Source organism: Peromyscus maniculatus, chromosome 21 (genome assembly GCF_049852395.1).
Source record: "Peromyscus maniculatus bairdii isolate BWxNUB_F1_BW_parent chromosome 21, HU_Pman_BW_mat_3.1, whole genome shotgun sequence".
In the NCBI taxonomy this organism is placed as follows: Eukaryota; Metazoa; Chordata; class Mammalia; order Rodentia; family Cricetidae; genus Peromyscus; species Peromyscus maniculatus.
The window spans coordinates 47,189,979-47,215,890 of record NC_134872.1 but is presented as its reverse complement, the minus strand read 5'-3'; the positions used below and the strand labels follow the sequence as shown (position 1 = coordinate 47,215,890).

The window sequence follows — 25,912 nt, the reverse complement described above, 5'->3', positions numbered from 1 at the left end:
CCAGCTTGTTCTGTCACTTATTTCTAGATCCCTCATCGTCTGGTGAGTCCCATGTGCACACAACAAGACCCAGTCAGTTTGATCAGGGAGAGAGAGAAATTTTCAGTTTGTGGGTATGACCTGGTGTCAGGCTGTGTCTCTGTGGCACATCAGTGAAGGCAGAGTTTTAGACATGGTTGAGGAGTCTGTTGTATTCTGGAAATGAGATAGGGAAATTTTCTGAATCCTCCTTTTATAGTTTTTTTTTTTTTTTTTGAGATTGGGTCTCACTATATCGCCCTGGCTATCCTGAGAAACTCTGTGTAGAACATTCAGTTCTCACTAAGAGTGGACCCCCTTCTCTGCTTCCTGAGATCAGTGTTTACAGGTGTGGACTCCTATGCCTGCCTTCAAGTGCTGGATAGCATCCATGGTAAATTCCTGCAAACATTTGAGGCAGAAGGAGACAATTCTGTGCTTCTTTCATCCTGACAGGGTCTGGGATTGGACTGAAGGTTCTGTAATCCAGGATGGACTACAAACAACAGCAAATTCCAATTCTAACCCTCAGAATAGAAGTCCATGTCCACCAGTGAACAGATACCTGGAGGTGAGAATTGCTGTCATGAATTCTTCTGGGGACCCTGGTCAGTGGGCTGGGGGAGGTATTCCTAGCTGATACATCCTTGGAAACAAGGCACAGAGCATGCAGAGGCTACTTTCTAATTCTTTTCTCAGGATTCCCACTGCAGTCCAGGCACACATCCCATGACTTCAACCTGACCAATCAGGAGAGTCCAGATTGGCTACCTGGTCTGATGGATTGAGTTCTTGCCATTTGAGCCATGAGATCACAGCTGAGGACTCAAGGTGGGTCACTGAGACAGCTGGTGCCTGTTTTGGGATGTTGAATGCAGGGCTTTCACTTTAAGGACACCAGTGGCAGAGGCAGTTCATGAAGCCACAGATTCTACATAGGAGCTTCCAGTTCTACTCATCTGCCCCCCAGATTCTGTCTGCTTGGCTGCTGACTTCCATGGTTAGTCTTACCCATGGGTCCCAGAGAGTTTTCATTACTTATCAAAACCACTTTGAACTGTGTTTTATGCCAATCAACCTTGTTTATACTCCCAGGTAATTGAGAACCCAGGGCTGCAGGTTTCTTAATTCAGATCTAACTAGGACTCTGTGCACCCACTCTTGACATTCTGTGATGGGAGAAGTAATCAGCCCTCCCAAGAACATTGTGGACCATGCCAGGAAGACCACTGTGCCAGTGTTCTGTTGTTTATCTTATGGCCCCTAATATCCTCCAGATGTTGTATATGAAAGAAGACAGTGATATTTGTCCTTTGGGACACACCTGTCATACACAACACAGTCATCCTCAGTTGTATCTGTTTTCTGAAAAATGCCTAAATTTCATTCTTGAGGGTGAGTATGTGCCCTTGCTCTGTATGCTCTTCTCTATTTACTTATTATTTCTCTATTTATTTACTCATTATTCACTTATGCATTCATTCTATGTCTTTTATATATGGTAACTGGATCACTTCACATACTTCCTCAATCACTACACCTGTACCAATAAAAAAATATTTAAGAGAATAAAAGGAAAAGTAAGAGAATATTAAAAGGAGGAGACATGAAGATCTCCTGATGGAAGCTGCAGTGACCGAGTGTGACAGAGAGAGTACACTATGACCTCTGTCCACATATCTTCACCTGTCAGTCCTCATTGCACAGTCACTGGTCTGCTACCAAGCTCTGGGTTTCTACTACATTAATTTTGTATTTGATATTGTTGTCTGTGCAATGGGCACATTAACTTGTTTCACTGTATGGGAATGCAAATTTAAAACTCTGACTTCAAAATCACCAGAGCCACAGTACAAACCTGCTTCTAAACAAAGAGGCAAAGTTGATCTGGAGATGGAGAGCAGAAGATGAAAGCCAGAGATGGCAGAGGCAGCGGGAAGAATTGACTAAGGGAGGAATTTGGATAGGATGAAAGAGAGGGGGCGGAGCCATGAGGAGAGGGATGCACAGTAGGTCTAGCTTAAGTGCTGCATATTTCAAGTTCCCATAGAGTCCCTTTCACATGTCCTTTCTCTTTAAAGTGATGAGCTCTATACATCAGGAGACACATGGTGGCGATCTGAGGTGTGGCCTGGGACAGCAGAAGCAGGAGCTCTGCAGGAAGTCCAGATGGCAGTGTGCCCACTTCCCCAGCATAGAGGTCTCTGTCCAGCACAGGAGGAGGTAAGCCAACCACCACAGGATTCTCTCCAGGAAACCTTCCTTTTTAAGGAAATATGTCCCAGGGCTGGTGTTTCACAGCATCCTTGTCTGAGGGTGTCATGAGCCAGTACCAGTTACAAGCTACACATGACTGTGCACACCCTGTGGACCAGTCTGCAGGGGAATAACTAGCAGTCCTCATTAATCTGTCTGCCTTAGGGTGTGTGGTCCTAGTGAAATGTTTCCCCACATGAAGGAAAGGGAGCTCCTTCCTCTCCTTCCTCTCCCTCCTTCCCTGCTGTTGTATTTGCAGCCTTCAATTATCCCTGTGTCCTGCCCATCAGAAAAGACACAGTTCCACTGCATGCTGGTCTAGTTTATGTGTTTGTGAAGGTGCCTCACTGCAAGGAGTTTTTATCAGAACTATATTTGTCTCCTCACAGGAAAGTGACAGCAAGCTGGAGGAAAATGGGTACCACATCGATGGAATGCAGAGAATTTGCTCCACTTTGGAAGTGAGTGGGACTTACATAGCCTAGGACACAGTGGTCAGAGGTTGGGTCAGCATTTTAAAACGTTGTACCCAGGTACCACTGGGTACAGTGGTCAGGCCTAGCCAGCCTTGTTGACCTTACAGCTATGTCTTTCAAACAGGCTGTCTGCTTGCTTTTCCTGCTGGGATAATTGTCTAAAGAGTTTTCAGGTGCACATGACAGGCAGACAACGTCTACATGCAGTGAAGGATGGCCACTCTGATGGGGATGAATGTCAAGGCTCATCTACGTGCAACACATGACTGAAAGCATCACTGAGATCACTCCATAACAGTCTGTAGTAGATGCTTAGTTTTTGGTTTCTGGTCAAAACTTGTTCTGGCTTAGAGGTTAGGAAGAATCAGGATGCCCAGGCAGGTCTGCCTCAATCCCAAGGGTAGGTAGTCATTGAGCTTGTGTTACAGCGGACCATAGAGAGAGAGAAAGTCATAGGTGAGGCATGGCTACAGAGGGATATTGACAAAAGTTGGTGTGGTTGCAATCTTCCCTCTCTGTTCCTAACAAAATGAGGAGAAACAGTTTGAATCAAAGATGGTGACCATCTTTGATTTGAGACAGGGTTTACCATTGTAGCTTTTCAAGATGAGTTTAATGTGAACTTTTTATATCAGTGGCCACTGCAGGGAGGAAATGGTGGCTTCTGGATGGTTATATGAGAGAAGTCATCTTATGATGAGATTCAAACACTTAATACTCTCCTTGCCCCACTTACTTCCTGCTGGAGGCCGCAGGAATAGGTGCAGAGAATACATGCTATTTGTTTTAATATCTTTCCACTCACTGCTCCAAAGTTCCTCCGTGATGCTCACCTCCCAGTGGAGAAAAGTGAGTCCTAGTGATGCTGGGTAGGTTGCTGTTTTGCACAGAGCCTGACTGGTTGGAACTGTTTAGATTCCTCTCAGAACACTGACACAGATAGGATGGCTAGGGTGGTGACTGCCTGGGTCTTTGTAGTCTCAGAGGTCAACTCCAGAACTCTCATTGACCAACCTTTTCTCCTCAGTTCTGCAGGTTCTGGTGGATATGTTCAGACAAACCTCATCTTCACCATATGTGCATCCTGTGTCATCTAGGCAAGTGTTCAGTGATCTGGGTGCAGGAAGCACAGCACCTAGAAACAGACATGTTGGTGGAAACTGCTTTTCCATCGGGATCCAAGAGCCTGTTTATGGGACAGTAGCAGAGCAGCTAGAACAAACCAGTCCCTGAAATCAGGGCTTTCCAAGGAGACCCCACTGAGTTCTCCCTCAGGAAGGTCACATAGGAAGAAAAGGGACATTACTGCTGCCTCATTATGTCCTGAACTCCACCAGAACTAAACCAGCTATTTTCTGATAAGCCACAGGTCTAGGGTGGGGAAGGAGTTTTCTGCCAGCCTCATCTTTGATCTAACATAAGCATTTTCTCATAGGTGCCTGGCCATATCCCTAGTCTTGGAACCCAAGAATTCCTGACCTGAGTATGTGCACACTTACCATGAGTGACATGGAGGGAAAAGAGCACCTCTCACCTCCCCTGCTTTGCAGACTAGCATGGCATTGTCGGAGCTCCAGAGGAACTCAGAGATTCCACACAGCAACAGGAGGCCATGCTGTGGAGGACAATGACATGGTTTCTCTTCCACCATCCAACTACAGACAAGGACTCCAAGTTAACAACAAGAACTGGGGAATCTACAGGAGTGGCCCCTTGTGAAAGCCTCCCCATGGGTACTTTCTGTTGAAGCCTTGCCCAACTTAGACCCCTGTGTATTTTGACAGTTTGGAAATTCACATATGCCTCTGTGTCTTCCCAGATAATCCAGAAAACCTGCCTGACCATGTAAAGAAATATCTCAGAGGAGCCTTGGGAATTAAATGTGCTTCCCTTCCTGAACTGTTGAGTGGATACGTGAGAAGGGCAGTATCCATGGACCACCTGTCCCAGGCCTCCACTAACATGAAGAAAGAGAACTTGAGGTCATACCCTCGGCCCATCTTTCACTGGTATTAGACAGAGACAATTTTCAAACAAATACTGATGCACTTAATTAGAATAACAACATCATTTCTCTAAATTGGCATTCTGAATGTTTGACCACTGGAGGAGAGAAATCTGAAGCTATATGAGCTCTCAGGATCTACCTGAGCCAGATATTCCCAGTGGACAGCCCCAGGTGGCACCCACGACATCTGAATCCAGGCCATTCAGGGTCTGGAAAGTGGTGATGAAGTGAATTTCCCATGCACTGAGAGCACTGTGCTGCTGCTGCTGCTGCTGCCTGCCCACCCCAAGGTGAGCCCTGAACCCTTGCATCAGCAGCTGCAAGGAAAAGAGGGACAGGGGAGACCTACATGGAGAACAGTAGGTTGGGCCTCACAGATCAATTCCTACATTTTTTAAATATGGTATTTCAATATCTTTTTTAAATGAAAAGCTGTACCCACTCAGAGGGCACAGCAATTCAGATATGTGGTACATTAGATGGCAATTTTCACAGCATCCTGTTCATGTAAAGTTCTGGAAGTTGGATGTAAAAGCAGATAGCATAGCATTGGGACCACACGGTGGGAAGGAAGGCAGGACAGTTTGTCTAAGGGGTTAAAGGTTCAGAATGAAGGAATCAGGATGAGAATTATGGCACAGAACTTTTATCTAGCAAAGTCACTAATAGAGGTGCTTTCATATTTCTTTCTGCTTTGAAGTGTGGAAACTGAAATGGCCCAGTAGAATTCCTGCCCTGGTGAGGAGCCACAGAGGGGATCCAAGACAGATCGCCAGAGCACCAGCTCCCTTCAACACACAGCAACAGGCTCCTGCATCGATCCCCCAGCTATTGGGTCTAAGCTGCCACTTTATAACTCCTCCAGCTTACTTTAGCTCCAGCACTATTGTTGGATGCAGAGGTGGTCGGAAGGCAATGTACCCAGTGACTCTACCTTCCTAGCTTTTGTTGTGCTTGTAGGACCACTCACACTGCATGGACAACAGCAGCCTCTACAACCAGGAAATGACTTCACATCAATCTCTACTGCTCATCCTCTTGGTCACTTTAACCACTCCAACTACTTCTCTGGCTGCCTTTTGGAAAGAACAGTAAGACCTGTGTAAGTCCTGGAGAGTGGACATGGGTGAAGGAGATAAAGGGGACTGTAGCTAGAGTTTTTCTGCCTTGCCCACAGTCAGGACAAGTCTTTGTCACCCACCAGTCCCACAGCCACTCAGTCCCAACCAAGTAAATCAGAGACTTTTATTGGTTACAAACTGTATGGCCATGGAGAGCTTCTTGCTACCTGCTCTTATAGCTTAAATTAATCCATTTTTATAAATCTATACCTTGCCACTTAACTCTTGGCTTACCGGCGTCTTCACATGCTGTTTGTGATGGCGGCGGCGGGCAGTGACTCCTTTTCCCTTCCTGTTCCCTTAATTCTCCTCTCCGTTAGTCCCGCCTATACTTCCTGTCTAGTCACTGGCCAATCAGTGTTTTATTTATTGACCAATCAGAGTAATTTGACATACAGATCATCCCACAGCAGGGGACTTATTGGGAAACAGGATGGAGACCGGTACAGGGAAAATGAGAGGTAGTGTAGATTAAGGAATAGAGTCTGTCCTGAGGATCTTCCTGTCAACAAAGTAACATGAAGGAGATGTGTGTGTTTCCCTGTGACAGGGGCCGTGGACAAGCTAGAGCAGTAAGATACCTCCCCTGAAGTGCAGAGTGGGAGGGAGCTGGGAATAGCCCGCAATGAGGAGGAGAGGGCCTGCTCCGATGGTTCCTGTCATGTAACAAGGCACACAAGAAGGATGCAGTCTCGGAAATAACATTCTCTTCTTTCCTACAGATCCGAGGTGCAGCAGGAGAAAGTTGCAGCACTATTGGTCTGTGGAGTCCCCTCCTCCTCAGTGCTGAGTAAGTCCTGTCAGTTAAAGTCACTAAGAGAGGCACTTTCCTGATTCTTTCGGGTTTTATTTGAGAAAGTGAAATGGCCTATTTGAACAACAGTCTTGGTGTGGTTACATGCAACAGGAGGGATCCACACTGGAAATCTGTGTCCTGTGTGATGATAAGTTAGGGCTACAGGTTCCAGTATCCATCCTCCAGGTTAGGGTGTCAGCTGCCATCTCCCCATCCTTCACCTCACCGCTGCCCCTGCACTGTTGTTGAACATCGCTGAGAGTCACGTGTAGCATTGACCCAATGAATGTCTACATCCCTCATAGTTCCTGTGGGGCCAGGGTTCCACGACATCTAGAAGGGCTGCCTCTGTCAACAGGACAGACTTGCACACCGATCTCAGGCTTCCCTCAGCCTTGATCTCTTCATCACCTCCAAACTGCTTTCTGACTGTCTTTTAGAAGAACTACAGCAACTGTAAATCCACTGGGAGTTGGGAGAATGGAGATAAGGAGAGGAACAGGGTAAAGGAGGTGGAGAGCATGAAGAGCAAATGAGAGGACCTGTGGAGAGCAGCAGAATGTGTCTAGAGGAGATTACCTGAAATGAGTCAGGTGAAAAGGATGTTGTCCTGGGTAGGGGTCCTGAGGAAGTAAGACCAGGAACAAACATCTCAATCAGAGCAGAGTGAGACTTTGGTTTCATCCTTGGCTTCTATTCAGGCATGAGGAGGAAAGGCCCTGTTTTGATCCTTCTTAGCATATGTCAAGGTAGAGAACTATGAGGCTGCTTTGGAAAGGGATTCCCATTCTGGTTTTCTGATGAAGGGTGTGGTTAGGGTGGCTCCATCATTCAGTGGGGTTCTCTTCTGGTCTTGTCTGACATGGCCTTTGGCAGATCTGATGACATCATTGTCTTTGTCTCCACAGCCTCCTTTACCCGGGCTTCCCATGTTACCTCCCACCTCTTAAGAATCTTGCATCATTTTGCCATGTTATGGAAGGATTTATACCTGATATTTGACCTTACATTAACAATGTTCTGCTCCAGCGTGGGAAGGTAAGTTGACATTGCCAGGCTTGATACTGAGTACTGCCTTTACAAGGCCAGAGCCACGGGACTTCTCTATGACCAAGGCCCACCTCTGGGGTCAGGCTTACAAGGAAACCTTGATCATCATGGGTCTCTTGACGACAGTCACTGATGCAGTGTGAAGTAATGGTCAGTTTAGTGTCTGAACTGATATCCAGGACATCTTTCACTAGGGAGCAACTCACTGATTTGGCAAGAGAAAATGAACTAAACCGGGACTCCAGGGTACTAACCTGTGTGAATCATGCACCTGAAGGTAAGATTGAGTACAGTAAGTATCTGTTGGTGGTAGAAGATTAGTCTTTTTAGCCTGGTCTTGATGTGCTGAAAACGATCCCATGAAGTGCCCTGTGCCAGGATCCATGACACACAGGAAAGTTATCATTGATTTGCTCAACTGAAGAGCAATGGGAGACTGAGAGACTGCAGAGGTGTGACAAGGGAGGAACCAGCTTCTCTGCTGTAGTTGGCCTCCAGCTCCATTCTGACCGTCTGATCCTGGCCTGTTAACAAACACTGATGCATATTACAGGCTTTGACCAGATCTTCCCAGCAGGATGAGAGCCATCATGTACTGTCACTTACTTCTAGATCCCTGACCATCTGGTGAGTCCCATGTGCACACAACAAGACCCAGTCAGTTTGATCGGGGAGAGAGAGAAATTTTCAGTTTGTGGGTATCACCTGGTGTCAGGCTGTGTCTCTGTGGCACATCAGTGAAGGCAGAGTTTTAGACATGGTTGAAGACTCTGTTGAATTCTGGAAATGAGATAAGGAAATTTCTTGAATCCTCATTTTATAGTTTTTTTTTTTGAGATTGTGTCTCACGCTATAGCCCTGGCTATCCTGAGAGACTCTGTGTAGAACATGCAGTTCTCAAACTCACAGTGATGGACCCCCTTCTCTGCTTCCTGAGATCAGCGTTTACAGATGTGGACTCACATGCCTGTCTTCAAGTGCTGGATAGCATCCATGGTAAATTCCTGCAAACATTTGAGGCAGAAGGAGACAATTCTGTGCTTCTTTCATCCTGACAGGGTTAGGGATTGAACTGAAGGTTCTGTTATCCAGGATGGACTACAAACAGCAGCAAATTCCAATTCTAACCCTCAGAATAGAAGTCCATGTCCACCAGTGAACAGGTACCTGCAGGTGAGAATTGCTATCATGAATTCTTCTGGGTTCCTGGTCAGTGCTCTGGGGGAGGTATGCCCTAGTGATACATCCTTGGAAACAAGGCACAGAGCATGCAAAGGCTACTTTCTAATTCTTTTTCTCCGGATTCCCACTGCAGTCCAGGCACCCATCCCATGACTTCAACATGACCAATCAGGAGAGTCCATATTGGCTACCTGGTCTGATGGATTGAGTTCTTTCCATTTGAGCCATGAGATCACAGCTGAGGACTCAAGGTGGGTCACTGAGACAGCTGGTGCCTGTTTTGGGATGTTGAATGCAGGGCTTTCACTTTAAGGACACCAATGGCAGAGGCAGTGCATGAAGACACATAGACTACATAGGAGCTTCCAGTTCTACTCATCTGACCCCCAGATTCTGTCTGCTTGGCTGCTGACTTCCATGGTTAGTCTTACCCATGGGTCCCAGAGAGTTTTTGTTACTTGTCAAAACCACTTTGAACTGTGTTTTATGCCAATCAACCTTGTTCATACTCCCATGTATTTTAGAGCCCAGGGCTGCAGGTTTCTTCATTCAGATCTAACTAGGACTCTGTGTACCCACTCTTGACATTCTGTGATGAGAGAAGTGATCAGCGTCCCAAGAACATTGTGGACCATGCCAGGAAGTCCACTGTGACAATGTCCTGTTAATCATCTTATGGCCCCTACAAACCTCCAGATTTTGTATATGAAAGGAGATAGTGATATTTGTCCTTTGGGACACACCTGTCATACACAACACAGTCATCCTCAGTTGTATCTGTTTTCTGAAAAATACCTAAATTTCATTTTTGAGGGTGAGTATGTGCCCTTGCTCTGTATGCTCTTTCTCTATTTACTTATTATTTCTCTATTTATTTACTCATTATTCACTTATGTATTCATTCCATGTCTTTTATATCCTGTAACTTGATCACTTCACATCCTTCCTAGATCACTACACCTGCACCAATAAAACAATATTTAGGAGAAAAAAGGAAAAGTAAGAGAATATTAAAATGAGGAGACATAAAGATCTCCTGATGGAAGCTGCAGTGACCGAGTGTGACAGAGAGAGTCACACTGTGACCACTGTCCACATATCTTCACTTGTCAGTGCTCATTGCACAGTCACTGGTCTGCTTCCAGGCCCTGGGTTTCTACTCCACTAATTTTGTATTTGATAGACCTCGTGTTTCTACTCCACTAATTTTGTTTTTGATAGACCTGTGTTTCTACTACACTAATTTTGTATTTGATAGACCTCGTGTTCCTACTCCACTAGTTTTGTATTTGATAGACCTCGTGTTTCTACTCCACTAGTTTTGTATTTGATAGACCTGTGTTTCTACTCCACTAATTTTGTATTTGATAGACCTCGTGTTTCTACTACACTAATTTTGTATTTGATACTGCCGTATGTCCTTTGCAATGGACACATTTACTTGTTTCACTGTATGGGAATGCAAATTTAAAACTCTGACTTCAAAATCACCTGAGCCACAGTACAAATCTGCTTCTAAACAAAGAGACAAAGTTGATCTGGAGATGTAGAGAAGAAGATGAAAGCCAGAGATGGCAGAGGCAGCAGGAAGAATTGACTAAGGGAGGATTTTGGATAGGATAAGAGAGAGCGGGGGAGCCATGAGGAGAGGGATGCACAGTAGGTCTAGCTTAAGTGCTGCATATTTCCAGTTCCCATAGAGTCCCTTTCACATGTCCTTTCTCTTTAAAGTGATGAGCTCTATACATCAGGAGACACAGGGTGGCGATCTGAGGTGTGGCCTGGGACAGCAGAAGTAGGAGCTCTTCAGGAAGTCCAGATGGCAGTGTGCCCTCTTCCCCAGCATAGAGGTCTCTGTCCAGCACAGGAGGAGGTAAGCCAACTACCACAGGATTCTCTCCAGGAAACCTTCGTTATTAAGGAAATATGGTCCAGGGATAGTGTTTCACAGAATCCTTGTTTGAGGGGGTCATGAGCCAGTACCAGGTACAAGCTACCCATGACTGTGCACACCCTGTGGACCAGTCTGCAGGGGAATAACTAGCAGTCCTCATTAATCTGTCTTCTTTAGGGTGTGTGGTCCTAGTGAAATGTTTCCCCACATGAAGGAAAGGGAGCTCCTTCCTCTCTTTCCTCTCCCTCCTTCCCTGCTGTTGTATTTGCAACCTTCAATTATCCCTGTGTCCTGCCCATCAGAAAAGACACAGTTCCACTGCATGCTGGTCTAGTTTATGTGTTTGTGAAGGGGCCTCACTGTAGAGAGTTTTTTTATCAGAACCATATTTGTCTCCTAACAGGAAAGTGACAGCAAGCTGGAGGAAAATGGGTACCACATCGATGGAATGCAGAGAATTTGCTCCACTTTGGAAGTAAGTGGGCCTTACCTAGACTAGGACACAGTGGTCAGAGATTGGGTCAGCACTTTTAAAACGTTGTATCCAGGTACCACTGGGTACAGTGGTCAAGCCTAGCCAGTCTTGTTGACCTTACAGCTATGTCTTTCTGATAGGCTTTCTGCTTGCTTTTCCTGCTGGGATAATTTTCTAAAGGGTTTTCAGGTGCACATGACAGGCAGACAACCTCTTCATGCAGTGAAGGATGGCCACTCTGATGGGGATGAATGTCAAGGCTCATCTATGTGCAACACATCGCCGAAAGCATCACTGAGATCACTCCATAACAGTCTGTAGTAGATGCTTAGTTTTTGGTTTCTGGTCTAAACTTGTTCTGGCTTAGTGGTTAGTAAGAATCACGATGCCCAGGCAGTCCTGCCTCAATCCCAAGGGTAGGTTGTCATTGATCTTGTGTTACAGAGGACCAAGAGAGAGAGAGAGAGAGAGAGAGAGAGAGAGAGAGAGAGAGAGAGAGAGAGAGAGAGAGAGAGAGAGAGAGAGAATGTAACAGTTGAGACATGGCTACAAGGGATATTGAGAAAACTTGGTGTGGTGGCAATCTTCCCTCTCTGTTCCTAACAAAATGAAGAGAAACAGTTTGAATCAAAGATGGTGAACATCTTTGAATTGAGACAGGGTGTATTACCATTGTAGCTTTTCAAGATGAGTTTAATGTGAACTTTCTATATCAGTGGCCACTGCAGGGAGGAAATGGTGGCTTCTAGATGGTTATGTGAGAGAAGTCATCTTATGATGAGGTTCAAACACTTAATACTCTCCTTGCCCCACTTCCTTCCTCCTGGAGGCAGCAGGAATAGGTGCAGAGAATACATGCTATTTGTACCAATATCTTTCCACACACTGCCCCAAAGTTCCTCAGTGATGCTGAACTCCCAGTGGAGAAAAGTGAGTCCTAGTGATGCTGGGTAGGTTGCTGTTTTGCACAGAGCCTGACTGGTTGGAACTGTTTAGATTCCTCTCAGAACACTGACACAGATAGGATGGCTAGGGTGGTGACTGCCTGGGTCTCTGTAGTCTCAGAGGTTAATTCCAGAACTCTCATTGACCAACCTCTTCTCCTCAGTTCTGCAGGTTCTGGTGGATATGTTCAGACAAACCTCATCTTCACCATATGTGCATCCTGTGTCATCTAGGCAAGTGTTCAGTGATCTGGGTGTAGGAAGCACAGCACCTAGAAACAGACATGTTGGTGGAACCGCTTTTCCTTCTTGGTCCTAGGGCCTGTTTATGGGACAGTAGCAGAGCAGCTAGAACAAACCAGTCCCTGAAATCAGGGCTTTCCAAGGAGACCCCACTGAGTTCTCCCTCAGGAAGGTCACATAGGAAGAAAAGGGACATTACTGCTGCCTCATTTTGTCTTAAACTCCACCAGAAATAAACCAACTATTTTCTGAAAGGTCACAGGTCTAGGGTGTGGAAGGAGTTTTCTGCCAGCTTCATCTTTGGTCTAACATAAGCATTTTCTCATAGGTGCCTGGCCATATCCCTAGTCTTGGAACCCAAGAATTCCTGACCTGAGTATGTGCACACTTACCATGAGTGACATGGAGGGAAAAGAGCACCTCTCATCTCCCCTACTTTTCAGACTAGCATGGCATTGTCGGAGCTCCAGAGGAAATCAGAGATTCCACACAGCAACAGGAGGCCATGCTGTGGAGGACAATGACATGGTTTCTCTTCCACCATCCAACTACAGACAAGGACTCCAAGTTAACAACAAGACCTACGGAATCTACAGGAGTGGCCCCCTGTGAAAGCCTCCACATGGGTACTTACTGTTGAAGCCTTGCCCAACTTAGACCCCTTTGCATTTTGACAGTTTGGAAATTCACATATGCCTCTGTGTCTTCCCAGATAATCCAGAAAACCTGCCTGACCATGTAAAGGAATATCTCAGAGGAGCCTTGGGAATTAAATGTGCTTCCCTTCCTGAACTGTTGAGTGGATACGTGAGAAGGGCAGTATCCATGGACCACCTGTCCCAGGCCTCCACTAACATGAAGAAGGAGAACTTGAGGTCATACCCTTGGCCCATCTTTCACTGGTATTAGGCAGAGACAATTTTCAAACAAATACTGACACACTAAATTAGAATAACAACATAATTTCTCTAAACTGGCATTCAGAATGTTTGACCCCTGGAGGAGAGAAATCTGAAGCTATATGAGCTCTCAGGTTCTACCAGCTGTTATTCTAAAGGTAACAGATGTTTGCACTTCATCTATACACTCAGCAAAATCCAGTCTGATGCTCAAACTCAAGATGTATAAACCAACTGGACCTAAACCTAGAAGAGAGGGCAGAGGACAGGAGAGATTCCTGCAGACCATCATCTTCTTCTTCCAGGACTTCCCACCAAGTCTCAAAGATCCACAAAGGGATACAGGGAAGTAATGGAGACTAGACACATGGAAGAGAACAGAAAGTTCAGAAGCAGGCCCAGTGAAATCCTGCCAGCTGATGTTCTCATAGTCAACCAGGGAAATCAAGGCAGAGAGAGTGGCTTGTCCACAAATGACTGCAGAAGAAGACTTAAAAACAAGAATAAGGAACCCCTTTTAAAAACAAGAAACATGGGCTGGAGAGATGGCTCAGCCGTTAAAGACTAGACTCACAACCCAAAATAAAAACAAGAAACATGAACACAGTCACCATTTCAACTGACCCCAAATACAAACACTATAATGTTCACATAAACTTATAGAAGAGGACTACTTAAGTTCCTGCCTTATAGGAAGGAGAAAGGAGAATAACACAGATGAACTGCAGACTCAGGAGCCCTGCTGCCAACAGCCATGAATATACAGAGGCAGGAGCATGGCTGGAGAAGGACACTCCCCAGGACCTCTAGAGAGAGCTTGGCCCCTGACACACCCCAGAGGACAACAAATCCCTGCCAGTGAACGATCTGTGTCTGTGAGGAGGTGGAGGCGTTGTGTGTGCTGTGTGGTGGACTAGTGCTGAAACCTATGCCATTGTGTGGGATGGAGATGAGCTGTCCAGCGGATCTGATAACAGCACTGTATGAATGGTCCATTCAGCTGGGAAAGCAGCAGGGCTGACACCTAGATACTCACATGTGCTACCCATGCCCCTCCCCTTGTTAACATTGTACATACAGGGTCAGTGTAAGGACATGAATGACACCCCTTACCCACTCTCACCACATTGTTCTCTATGTATTAGGACTAGATATTCAACTCCCTTCTGCTGTCCCCCACACAATGCTAGATTCTAGACCATGCTAGACATGCCTCCAACCACAGGGTACTAATACATGGGGAAATGTTGGACACTTGACCTCCTGACAAGGACACACAGTTACTGCTTCGTTCAAACACTCATGTAATCTTCCTGCACAGACAAACAACACTACGTATAAAGCAATGTGGGACACTACAGACATGCCACCTCATTTGTACTACCAGCTGTCAGACCAGATAAACAACCCCTACATCACAAACACACACACACACACACACACACACACACACACACACACACATACACACAAGCACACACACACAGCCTCTAAGACACTTACTTCTAAGTGTGGACCATGCATGACTTCCAACCAAATCACACATTGACTGCTAGGTATCAGGCCTTCCTGAACAAACACCCACACACACCTCACATATATTCCTAGGTCTGCATTCCAAATGTCATCCACATAATCCTTTATTGACAGCTATTTATCAGGCCATACAGAACACTCTCTTGCCACTGTACCCAAATACTCTCTTAGCATTGGACCCTACTTGACACCCTAATATCACTGAAATTCTACATATCCTGCTGGAGTTCAGTCCCTCGGGAATATCACACCCACCCCAACAATCTACAATGTTAGTATCAGGTCCCCTGGACACTACAGTCCATCAACTCATATATTTCTGTTGGATATCAGACCTGCTGGGCCTTGCAACACTCCATGTCAACTCTTAAGAGGCTAGCCGAAAGACCTGGAATGCACACATCACCCTGCAACTACCCCACATTATCTGCTAGGTGTCAGGCTCTTCTGAGACCCTAACACCCTCTCACACACTCTTAAGTGTCAAGCACACTTGGACATCACATAGCACACTGCCAATCTACTTCAAAATGAATGATCAGACCCTGTTAGACACCAGCTCAGTTACAAGCTAACACATACAACGTAGGGATTGTGCAGAGCTTACACCCTGTAATTCCGCTGCTCTCTCTGACATACAGTGTTATCAAACTTCCACCCCTGTGACTACACATCCAAACATCAGTTGCAGTTTGACCTCATATGCCACATTAATCGACAGCCACCAGACCAGGCTGGGATCTTCTCCCCCTGTAGGTCTTGCATGATACCTAGAAATTCCATTGCTGGATATCCTTCTGTGGAAGACACACCCACACTGCTAGGCATCAGCTTCTACTGGACTCCTTCTTATGCTGTACAATGTGCTGGGTCTCAGGCTGTACTGCTAGTTACTGGGCCATGCTACACCATTAACCCCTTTCCAAACCACAGTGCAAATAAAGTGCTGTGTGTCATGTTCACTTAAACACCAGGTTCCATCACACATGACATACTAGGTATCAGAGAAGGTTGAAACCCACCCTAAATCTTGATATATACTACTGATCCAATGAACCCTGCAATTTTTAAGGCTCTGCTAGACACCCCCATAACTGACATATGAAAGACACACCACTCTGTGCAGATTTCAGTCATGTGTATTGAAGTATATTGTATGCATATACAATAACTGGCTTCAAGCCTTACCCAAAATATCACCATTCTGTTGACACCACACACTACTAGACAGTGACTGGGTATAAACAGGGCTGAAAATTAGCAGGGCTTTTGTGGCAGCAGGTTGGGTGCAGGAAGAGAAACTTACTAGATGAGGCGTGTTATCATGCACAATATCTGGTTGGTTCTGGGAGGTCCTGAGGATGAGATACAGAGTAGGGCACCCAGGCCTCATGCAGGTGTCCAGCAAAGCCTGAAACCAAGCAGTGTGTTTCAGGCTATGTGGCAGGGGTAGGAGTGTCCAGCAGGGCCTGGTAACTAGTGGTACATGGGTGTGTTTGGAAGCAGGCCTGGGGGGCAGTAGATAGTAAGTCCTGTCATGGGGCAGTTCATGATTGTGGGATGAGTCTCTGTGGGAGAAGCAGGGGGATGCCCTGCAGTGTGTCTTATGAGCACAACAGTGTGTGCTGGCTGACATCTGTTGGGAGGTGTCTAGATTCCTTAGGATATGACATCTAGCAGGCTATGTAGGATACCTGTGGGTGTCCAGCCAGGAGTGTTCAATTGTGGTGTGCATGAAGCTGTGCTAAAGTTGATGATGTTATGAGGAAAATTGTGTGTGTGTGTGTGTGTGTGTGTGTGTGTGTTCGTGTGCACTTGTACTTGTGGTGATTGGTCAGAAAGTGTGCTGCATTGTCTGGAGTCAGCAGTCAGTGACTAGGTAGATAGAACTCCAGGGTCAGTATAGTATTAATGAAGTTGATCAAAGAAAGAATTTTCAAGATATGGACCTGAAGGGTTTTGTAGAATAAGGGTATAAAACAAGATAAGGTATATGGAACTTGACAAATATAGGTCTGGAAGAGGAATTTGACTTTATTTTTAATGTATGGAGAGGCCAATCTTTTTCTTTGACAGTAGGACTAGGTGTCATCATCTGTGAGGTGTCCATACACTTAAATTAAACCCACCCCCAAATTGCTAAGTGTCAGGTGCTACTAGGAATCCTGTCTTCTACAGCCAGAGTCAAATGCACAAGCCTAGGTGTCAGGTCCTGCTAAGTCAACTCTCCATTCAAGAAAATGCTCCTCTACAGTTGGGTAGCATGTCCTCCAAGAGATCAACAATGCAATGGCTAAAGACCCATGTACAGACCTGGGTTTCTGGTCTTTCTTAGTATCCCCTCACCTACAGCCACAGAGGCCATACACAGCCCCCATACACCTATAACACAAGTGTCAGGGTCTAGTATTTATCTCTTCCCTTACATACACCACATATACATACATGGTTAGGTCACATTCCTGATAGGAATCTCCTCAGCTACAGCAGTGCCACACACCCAGAGCTAGGTGTCGGATCCTGCCATGTACCTCTTCCCCTCCATCTGAAGATCCAATACAGTTAAACAGCTAATTGTTTAGTACTACCAAACCTCCACTATTGTCAAATGCCTGGTGCACAGCCACACACTCACAAACACACTCAGGCACACATGCTTGTATGATCCCATGCCGTTCTCATGAACACTCACCCAGTGTCATGTCCTTCAAGGTCTCCCCAATTCAGCACAAGCCCTAATTACCCACAGACATCTATGTGCTGCCCTTCTAGGTGTCCATTCCCTGCAGCCACACACATACACAGAGACAGACAGAGAAACAGAGAGAGACAGAGAGACAGAGAGACAGACAGACATACAGAGTCCCAGGTCAGTTCCTGCTGTTCCCACTCCATAACAGACAAAGCTGTCTACTCAGCTCTAGGTGTCATGTCCTGATACATACCTCTTTTCCTGTATTCAAATACTCTTACAGAGCTAGTTTCCCAGTATGCACCCCCTCCCCTATAATCACATGCTAGGTACACAATCACACACTCAGAAACACACTCAGGCATGCAGGCTCCTACAAATGCCTTCACAACCCCAGTGCACTCTCACCTAGCTGTCAGGTCCTCGAAGACAGACACCATACAACGAAGACCCACATACACTTCTAGGTGTTAAGTCCTGTGAGGTAGAGGGATCCCCCATACAACAAACAAGCACACATACATCTCTAGGTGTTAGGTCCTGCGAGGTGTCCCACAGAGAGCCAAATTCCAAAGCCTACTAGGCGTTTCTCCTGCTAGGTGTCCATTAACTATAGTCAGTCTCTCTCTGTCTCTCTCTGTCTCTCTCTGTCTCTGTCTCTGTCTCTCTCTCCCTTTCTCCCTCTCTCCTTTCCCTGTCTTCTCTTAATCACACTCACAAAAATCACACACACACACACACACACACACACACACACACACACACACACACACACACACTAGTGCTGTTATGTGGAAGGATCTGTTATATTTCTAACTGCATTAGAGCCAAAGCCTTCCAAACAGGGCTGTGTCAGCTTCTGCTAGGTCCATTCTTCCTACAGCCAATATTCCTCTTACACAGCTAGGTATCATAACCTCTTGAGATCCAAGCTACACAGTAAAGTTGAATGCACAGGACTAGGTGTCACATCCTACTAGGAACTCCCTCACCTACAGCAAACACCCCAGATACAGCTCTCATATTCATATAAGGCAAGTGTCAGGTCAGGTGTTTATCTCTACCCCAACGTCCAAAGATCCACATACACAAACATGGTTAGATTTTAGGATCTGCTAGGTACCTTCACTACAGCAACACACCAGGTTCACACACACAAACATACAAACAGAAGCATGCACATATGCAAACAATCATGCAAAAGGCCTGTTGGAACCCTCTCCAGACTGTGAGTCCAAGGAGCTTTTCCCTAACCCCATGAAGGGACCTATGGATTTAGGGGAGGGCTAGGACTTGGCACCCACCTCTGAGTGTGTGGCATGTTGTAGGAGTGGGGGATTCCCTGCAGGACCTGACAAGTTGTCATGTGTGTGTTTGTAGCTTTGGCTGCAAGGGTGGGATGACAATGTTACCCTTGTACAATAGCCTTGTCTATGGGACATCCAGGGCTACATAGAGAGACCTGTCTCAGAAAAGGAAGAGGAGAGAGAGAGAAAGACAGACAGACAGAAAGAAAGAACACAAGAAAGAAAGAACAAAAGAAAGGAAGAACAAAAGAAAGGAAGGAAAGAAAGCCAAAGGAAGAAAGAAAGATCAAAAGATAGAAAGAATGAGGAAGGAAGGGGGAGAGAGAGAAGAAAGAGAAAGAAACAGAGAGAGTGAAAGAAAGGGAGGGAGGGATGGAGGGACGGAGGGAAGGAAGGAAGAAGAAAGAAGAAGGAAGAAAGGAAGAAAAGTAAATGTAACCTTAAAAAAATGCCCCTATAGACTTATCCACAAGCAATCTCATGGAAGTGTTTTCTCAATGGAGAATCTCTCGATTCCCAGATAATCCAGCTTGTTGTCAAGTTGACAAAACCCTAATCAACACAGAATACTTTAGCTACAGGCTGCCTGGCTTTGCTGCCTTTGACCTTGTAGGTGTCCAAACATGGAAATTAAATAAGCTTGCCCTCTTCTCTAAGAGCTGTGGTCTTGGTTATTGCTCTCTTCGTCTGTGGGCTGTGCTGGGCTGTTTTTCCTCAAACAGGTAGGGCTTCCTCAGAAGCCAACTTTATTTAGTTTCTTACTGTTATCATCCTTACTTCCAACTCAGAATATCATAATTAGCTGCACCAGCAGCAAGGAAGCTCGGTGATAATCTGGTGGTGGTGGTAATGGTGGTGGTGGTGGTGGTGGTGGCGGTGGTGGTGGTGGTGGTGGTGGTGGTGGTGGTGGTGCACACCTTTAATCCCAGCTCTCAGTGGGCAGTGGCAGGTAGAACCTCCAGGTTTGACCCCGCCTGGTATATATAGTGAGTCACCAGATAGCCAAGGCTACACCAAAAAACTCCATCTCAAAAGAGTAATTTTTTTTTTAAACTAAAGCATCTAATACTCTTCCAAATAGCCCACATTTGATGCCTAGCACCCACATCTATAACTCCAGGTCATGGGAATCTAACACCCTCTTCATGGCCTCTGAAGACACTGCAAGAGTGTACCTTGCAGACAGACAGATGTGCAGGTGAAATATCTATTCACAATAAGTAAATATATCTCATTCTGATTTCATAACAATGTAAAATAATTTTGAAGTATGAGCTGTTCCACTTAAATGTTCTCATTCCAAACTTAGAACACCCCTTGGTCCCATCATACCAGGACACCTGTCACCCATGCAAGCAGATACAATCAACAAGATTTCTGCAGATGGACACAAGGCAGCTTGCTCCAGCCACAAATGGAGATGACGAGATCCTGTGACCCATAGTGTTTCCATCTGATGTTCACTTCCTTGGGCCAAACTGGGCTTCCTTTCAGCTGTGGCTGCCATCAAATGATACAACCAGCACTTTCCCTGAGTACATACACACTATAAACACACACACACACACAGACACACACACACACACACACACACTGCTCTTTTGGCTTTTAGCACACTTCTTTGTCTGTTGGAGATTTTAAGATGTTGGTTTTTGGTCTTTTAAGACAAGGTCCCATGTGTCCCTGGTTGACCTCAAACCCACTGTGTAGCCAAGGATGACCTGAAACTTATGATTCTCCTGCCTCTACCTCTTCAGGGAGTGGTATATATGCATGAATGACCAAGTCTGATTCACGTGGTGCTGGGGATAGAACCCAGGGCTTTGTGAACACTTGGCAGGTAGGTACTCTATCACCGGAGCCACAGATCCTATTTGTAGCCATGGTTTGTGTCTCTTCTCAAAGTGTCTGTGGAGTACCCAGGCAGCCAGGCTGCCATGAAAGCAATCCTTCCAGCAGCCTGGCTAATATTCCTCATCACAAGGTAGTCAGAAGTCAGGAAAAGATCTAATGGCTGCCAATTAAGACCCCAAACCATAGCGCTGGAGTGGTGTGGGACAGTTGTACACTTTTGAAGGTGTATTTGCTGTGGTTGGTGTAATAAAAAGCTGAATGGCCAATAGCCAGGCAGGCAGTATAGGTGTGATTTCCAGGGAGAGAAAGGAAGAGCAGATGAATCTAGGCTCGAGAGATGCCAGGAGAAAGGGAAGAAGGAGGATGGGCTGAACGTGACAGAACATAGATGAATGGAAATGGATTAAGGTATAAGAACAAACCTATGCTAAGGCTGAGCTTTCATAATTAATTATAAGTCTGTCATTATTTGGGAGCTGGCTGGCGAAACAGAGAAATACTCATGGCACAGAGAGATGGCTCAGCCCTTAAGAGCACTGGCTGCTCTTCCACAGGTTCCGGGTTCAATTCCCAGCACCCACATGGCAGCTCGAAACTGCTGCTACTGCACTTGCAAGAGTTTTGACACCCTCACACAGACATATGTGCAGGCAAAACACCAATGCACAAAATAAATATAAGTTCTTTAAAAAAGGACAGCAAAGCTGCTGAGACCCCAATGGCTTAGCTTATTTAAAAGAAAAATAAATGTTAGAAGAACTTTCCAGGCATAATGCCAAATGCCTGGAATGCCTGCACCAAGATCAGGAATCCAATGTCATCCACCACTGCATAGCCAGTTTGAGGTCAGCCTGTGCTACATAAGACCCTCCCCACCACCTCATATAAAGAAGGGCCTTATAATAAAATCATGTCACTGTGCATAGTGTCACACACCTTTAGTCCCAGCACTCATGAGGCAGATGCAGGAGGATCTCTGAGTTTGAGGCCAGCCTGTTCTACAGAGCAAGTTCCAGGATGGCCAGGACTGTTAACCCAGATCAACCCTGCCTCAAAAAATTAATTATAACAATAATAAAATCCTGTCAATGCAACCATTTTATAGCTGTTTCTTCCTAATGGACCACATTTTCCTGGAGGGAGGGGGCAGTTCAGATGACTCAGGAAATAAACAAAACTGGAAAGTTTAGTGAGCTTCGGGAATCAGATGACACTAGACCCCTTCTCCCCAAGGTTATAGACCCAGCCACAGTTTCTGGGGAGAGGAGACTCCAGCCTGTCCACACACCTAACGGTTGCACAGAGAGCTCATGGGATTTAGTTTCCGAGATCTGACCCTCAGGCTGGGATAGGCTCTCCCATGATGCAGTGGTGCAGCCAGAAGTTCCTCCAGTCCTGCCCAGCCCTGTGATCTGGATGAATCTCCCACCCGTCTCACAGCTCCTTGGTCCCAAGTAAACACACAGAGGCTTTTGCTGTTTACAAACTGAGTGGGCCAGGCTTTTTACTAGCTAGCTCTTATAACTCACCTCAACCCATTTCTATTCATCTACATATCGCATGTAGCCATGGCATTACCAGTCTGCAGACATCTTGTTGATCCTTGGGTGGCAGGCTGGCATCTCCCCCGACTCCACTCTTCTTTGGCTCGTCTTCAATACGAATGAACTGTGTCACCTTATCCTGCCCTGACATAGGCCAATGCAGCTTTATTTATCAACCAATCAGAGCAACACATGTTCACAGCATACAAAAGACATCCCACAGCACAGTGAATTTTAAGTCCCCTAGGCTCCTGCAACTACCCCCAATAACCTCTCTAGGGTGCTAAGTTAGATGTAATTAATACATAATATCTTTTCTTTTATTCTTTTGTTTTGTTTTATTTTTTTTTCAATGAGACAGGGTTTCTCTGTGTAACAGCCATGTCTGTCCTGAAACTCTCTATGTAGATCAGGCTGGCCTTGAACTTGCAGAGATCCACCTGTCTCTGATTCCTGAGTGCTGGGATTAAAGGTGTGTACCACCACTGTACAGTCGGTAAAATAATTTCTTTGAGCTATCACCAGTGTCTAATTTGGGATGAATAGTCCTTTGTTCACATCTCTCCAAGAGAAGCAATTCATAGGACTTTTTTTTTCAATATATTTTATTTGTATGTAGATGTAGATGCATGTGTGTGTGTGAGAGAGAAGCAGGCTTCAGATCCCTCAGGGCATTCTGCATGAAGCCTGGCTTCTTATGGGGTGCTAAGATATGAACTCTGGTCTTCATGATTGTGCAACAAGAGCTATTTATATATTTATTTGTTTATTGTTATTTCAAGTATATTGATGTTTTGCTTGCATGTATGTCTGTGTGAGGATGTCAGATTCTCTGGACCTGGAGTTACAGACAGATGTAAACTGCTATGTGGGTGCTGTTGATTGAACCTGGGTCCTCTGGAAGAGTAACAAGAGCTCTTAACCACTAAGCCATGTATGCAGCCCTGAGTTAGCACTGTGTTCAACAGTACTCTACCCAGAGTCAATTAGCCTTTGGGAGAACTGGGTCAATCCATCTGTCCCAGAGTGTGCCCTAAAGCTCTAACTAATGAGGGTGGCCACTGCTTCCTCTTACGAAAACACAGGTGAACTGATGGGGAATAAAGACCAATTCCAGAGGATGTTTAGACACAACCTTTTCTTTCTTTCTCTCTTCCTCCCTTTCTCTTTCTTTCTTTCTTTCTTTCTTTCTTTCTTTCTTTCTTTCTTTCTTTCTTTCTTTCTTTCTTTCTTTCCTTCCTTCCTTCCTTCCTTCCTTCCTTCCTTCCTTCCTTCCTTCCTTCCTTCCTTCCTTCCTTCCCTCTCTCTCTCTCTCTCTCTCTCTCTCTCTCTCTCTCTCTCTCTCTCTCTCTCTCTCTCTCTCTCTCTCTTTCTTTTTTGACTTGGTTCCTCTGTGTTAGAGCCCTGACTGTTCTGGAACTCTTTTTAAACCAAGCTGGTCTCAAACTCACAGAGATCCACCTACCTCTGCTCCCAAGTGCTGGGATGAAATTCCTGCACCACCACCACCACCAAGACCTGCCTTTGACACAGTCTCTATTCCCATCACGCTATCATGCCGGGTTAAGGCTGTGGCTCAGGGATAGAGACGCAACTCACAAGACCTATGAGATGGCTCAGCAGGTCAAGATGCTTACCTCTAGCCTGAGGACCTGAGTTCTAGTCCTGCTACCCACGTGGACAGAGAGCCAACTTTCTCAGGTTGTCCCAGTGTGTCCTAGTTGGCTTATCCGTGGCTGTGACGAAGTGCATCACCAAAAGCAGCCTGGGTAGGAATGGGTGTATTTGATCTACAGGTCCCAGGTAAATGACTGAGGAAAGTCAGGCAGGGGACTCGAGGCAGAAATCCGGTGCTGTTCTGCTTCCATGAGGACAGAGGGAGGCAGCACTGACGGGTTCCAAAGTTTTTTTTTTTGTTTTTTTTTTTTTTGTTTTTTGAGACAGGGTTTCTCTGTGTAGTTTTGGTCCCTGTCCTGGATCTCGCTCTGTAGACCAGGCTGGCCTCGAACTCACTGTGGTCCTGCTGCATCTGCCTCTTGAGTGCTGGGATTAAACAGCACCCCAGGCTGACAGGGGTGCTTATTTGTCCTCCAGCAGCTGGAAAGGAGCAGGGCTGAAAGAGTGCCCATCCTTGAGAATGGTGGAATTCCCACCCTGTTACAACATGTCCTTAGTACACCTTGAGCCGTGGTTCTAAACTTTTCTACTGCTGTGATTATTTAATACACTTCCTCATGGTGTGCTGATCCCCAAATGTGAAATTATTTTTGTTGCTACTTCAGAACTGTAATTCTGTAAATTCTATGAACCATAATGTAAATATTTCTGGAGAGAGAGGTCTTCAAAAGGGGTCAAAGCCCACAGGTCGAGGATCTCTGGATACAGAGGTCCACCAGCCACTTCTTCCTGAATGCTTGGATTATATGTGTGAACTGCCATGCCTGGCTTCAGTTTTATAAATGAATAGTGTTCATTTATTCCTCCACATATTTATGAAAAAACTGTACCAATACGCTTTTTTATTTCAGCAATGTCGAGGATAGACCATTGTAAACCCTCCTGTGCAGAAGTCAAAAGCTCTGAGTTCTGACCCTAGAATTCTCTACAATCCCACTGCAGTACAAAAGCTGATGGAATGCCTCCTACCTCATCCTCTGATGCCAGCATTTCACAAACACCCAAATAAGCAAACAACAGGAACACAGCCCTGTGTCCCACAAGAACACACATGTAAATGCAGCCACATATCAATGGGCAGTCAGTTGTACTGGGCAAAATCGCGTTAACTCCTACTGTTAATGGAATTACACAACTATGTTTCCAAGTTTGCACACTTAGGACCTCATCACCAGGTGTCCACCCTTCTGCTGTCGTTGCCAAGACTGCCAGAGCACTTCTGGGGCCTGGAAGGGCATGATACCAGGGGAGGGGTGAGCACGGAAGAAGGAGAGAACACTGTCCATCTGGTGCACTTGGCATGCTAGGTGGCTTAAGGGATTGGAGAAGATAGACTTTTTTTTTTAAAAAAAGATTTATTCTTTTATTATGTATAAAGTGTAAAGGACTGCAGTCCAGTAGAGGGCACCAGATCTCATTACAAATGGCTGTGAGCCACCATGTGGTTGCTGGGAACTGAAATCAGGACCTCTGGAAGAGCAGTCAGTGCTCTTAACCTCTGAGCCATCTCTACAGCCCAAGGAGAAGAAAGACTTTTCATACACAAACTAAAAACTATGCGGATAAACTCATGCACAGAAAAATCAATACATACAAATACATTCTAAATGAAAAGTGTACTCTCTTCTTAAAAATAACCACCGCAGGATTCAGAGTTCTGCAGTTATACTAAGTAACATACGAAACACATTTACCATGAATTGATTTTATTTTAATAATTTCCACATTTGCTATGTGTTGCTTACACCATGTATAAATGTTTAGAGAGTAAATCCACAAGCCATAATAATCCTAAATAATTTTTACTATAAACAAGATTTATTAACCCCATGGTTTTCCAAACTCAGTAAATCATGGCCCCACAACCCTCCCTCTGGGATCTCTGTTCCTTTGTCCCTGTTCGCTAGCCCTCAGGTTCAAGCTTTCTGGAATGCATACCA

The 25,912-nt window shown here is 45.5% G+C and overlaps 1 protein-coding gene across 2 annotated transcripts in view; it reads left to right on the top strand.

Annotated features, from left to right (window-relative positions):
• LOC143269943 (putative sperm motility kinase W) overlaps positions 1-19,553 on the top strand; it is a 34,295-nt gene extending 14,742 nt beyond the window's left edge. The window contains exons 6-23 of one of the 2 annotated variants that reach the window (XM_076557641.1): positions 475-589; positions 718-849; positions 2,100-2,241; positions 2,664-2,735; positions 3,778-3,847; positions 4,186-4,483; positions 4,570-5,048; positions 5,459-5,860; positions 6,602-6,669; positions 7,584-8,002; positions 8,279-8,352; positions 8,784-8,898; positions 9,041-9,158; positions 10,639-10,780; positions 11,205-11,276; positions 12,385-12,454; positions 12,792-13,089; positions 13,176-19,553. The gene's annotated coding sequence lies outside the window, so the exon portion shown is untranslated. Of the gene's footprint in view, positions 1-474; positions 590-717; positions 850-2,099; positions 2,242-2,663; positions 2,736-3,777; positions 3,848-4,185; positions 4,484-4,569; positions 5,049-5,458; positions 5,861-6,601; positions 6,670-7,583; positions 8,003-8,278; positions 8,353-8,783; positions 8,899-9,040; positions 9,159-10,638; positions 10,781-11,204; positions 11,277-12,384; positions 13,090-13,175 lie in introns of both variants that reach the window. The other variant, XM_076557642.1, reaches the window with a different exon arrangement.
• The last annotated feature ends 6,359 nt before the right edge of the window (positions 19,554-25,912 follow it).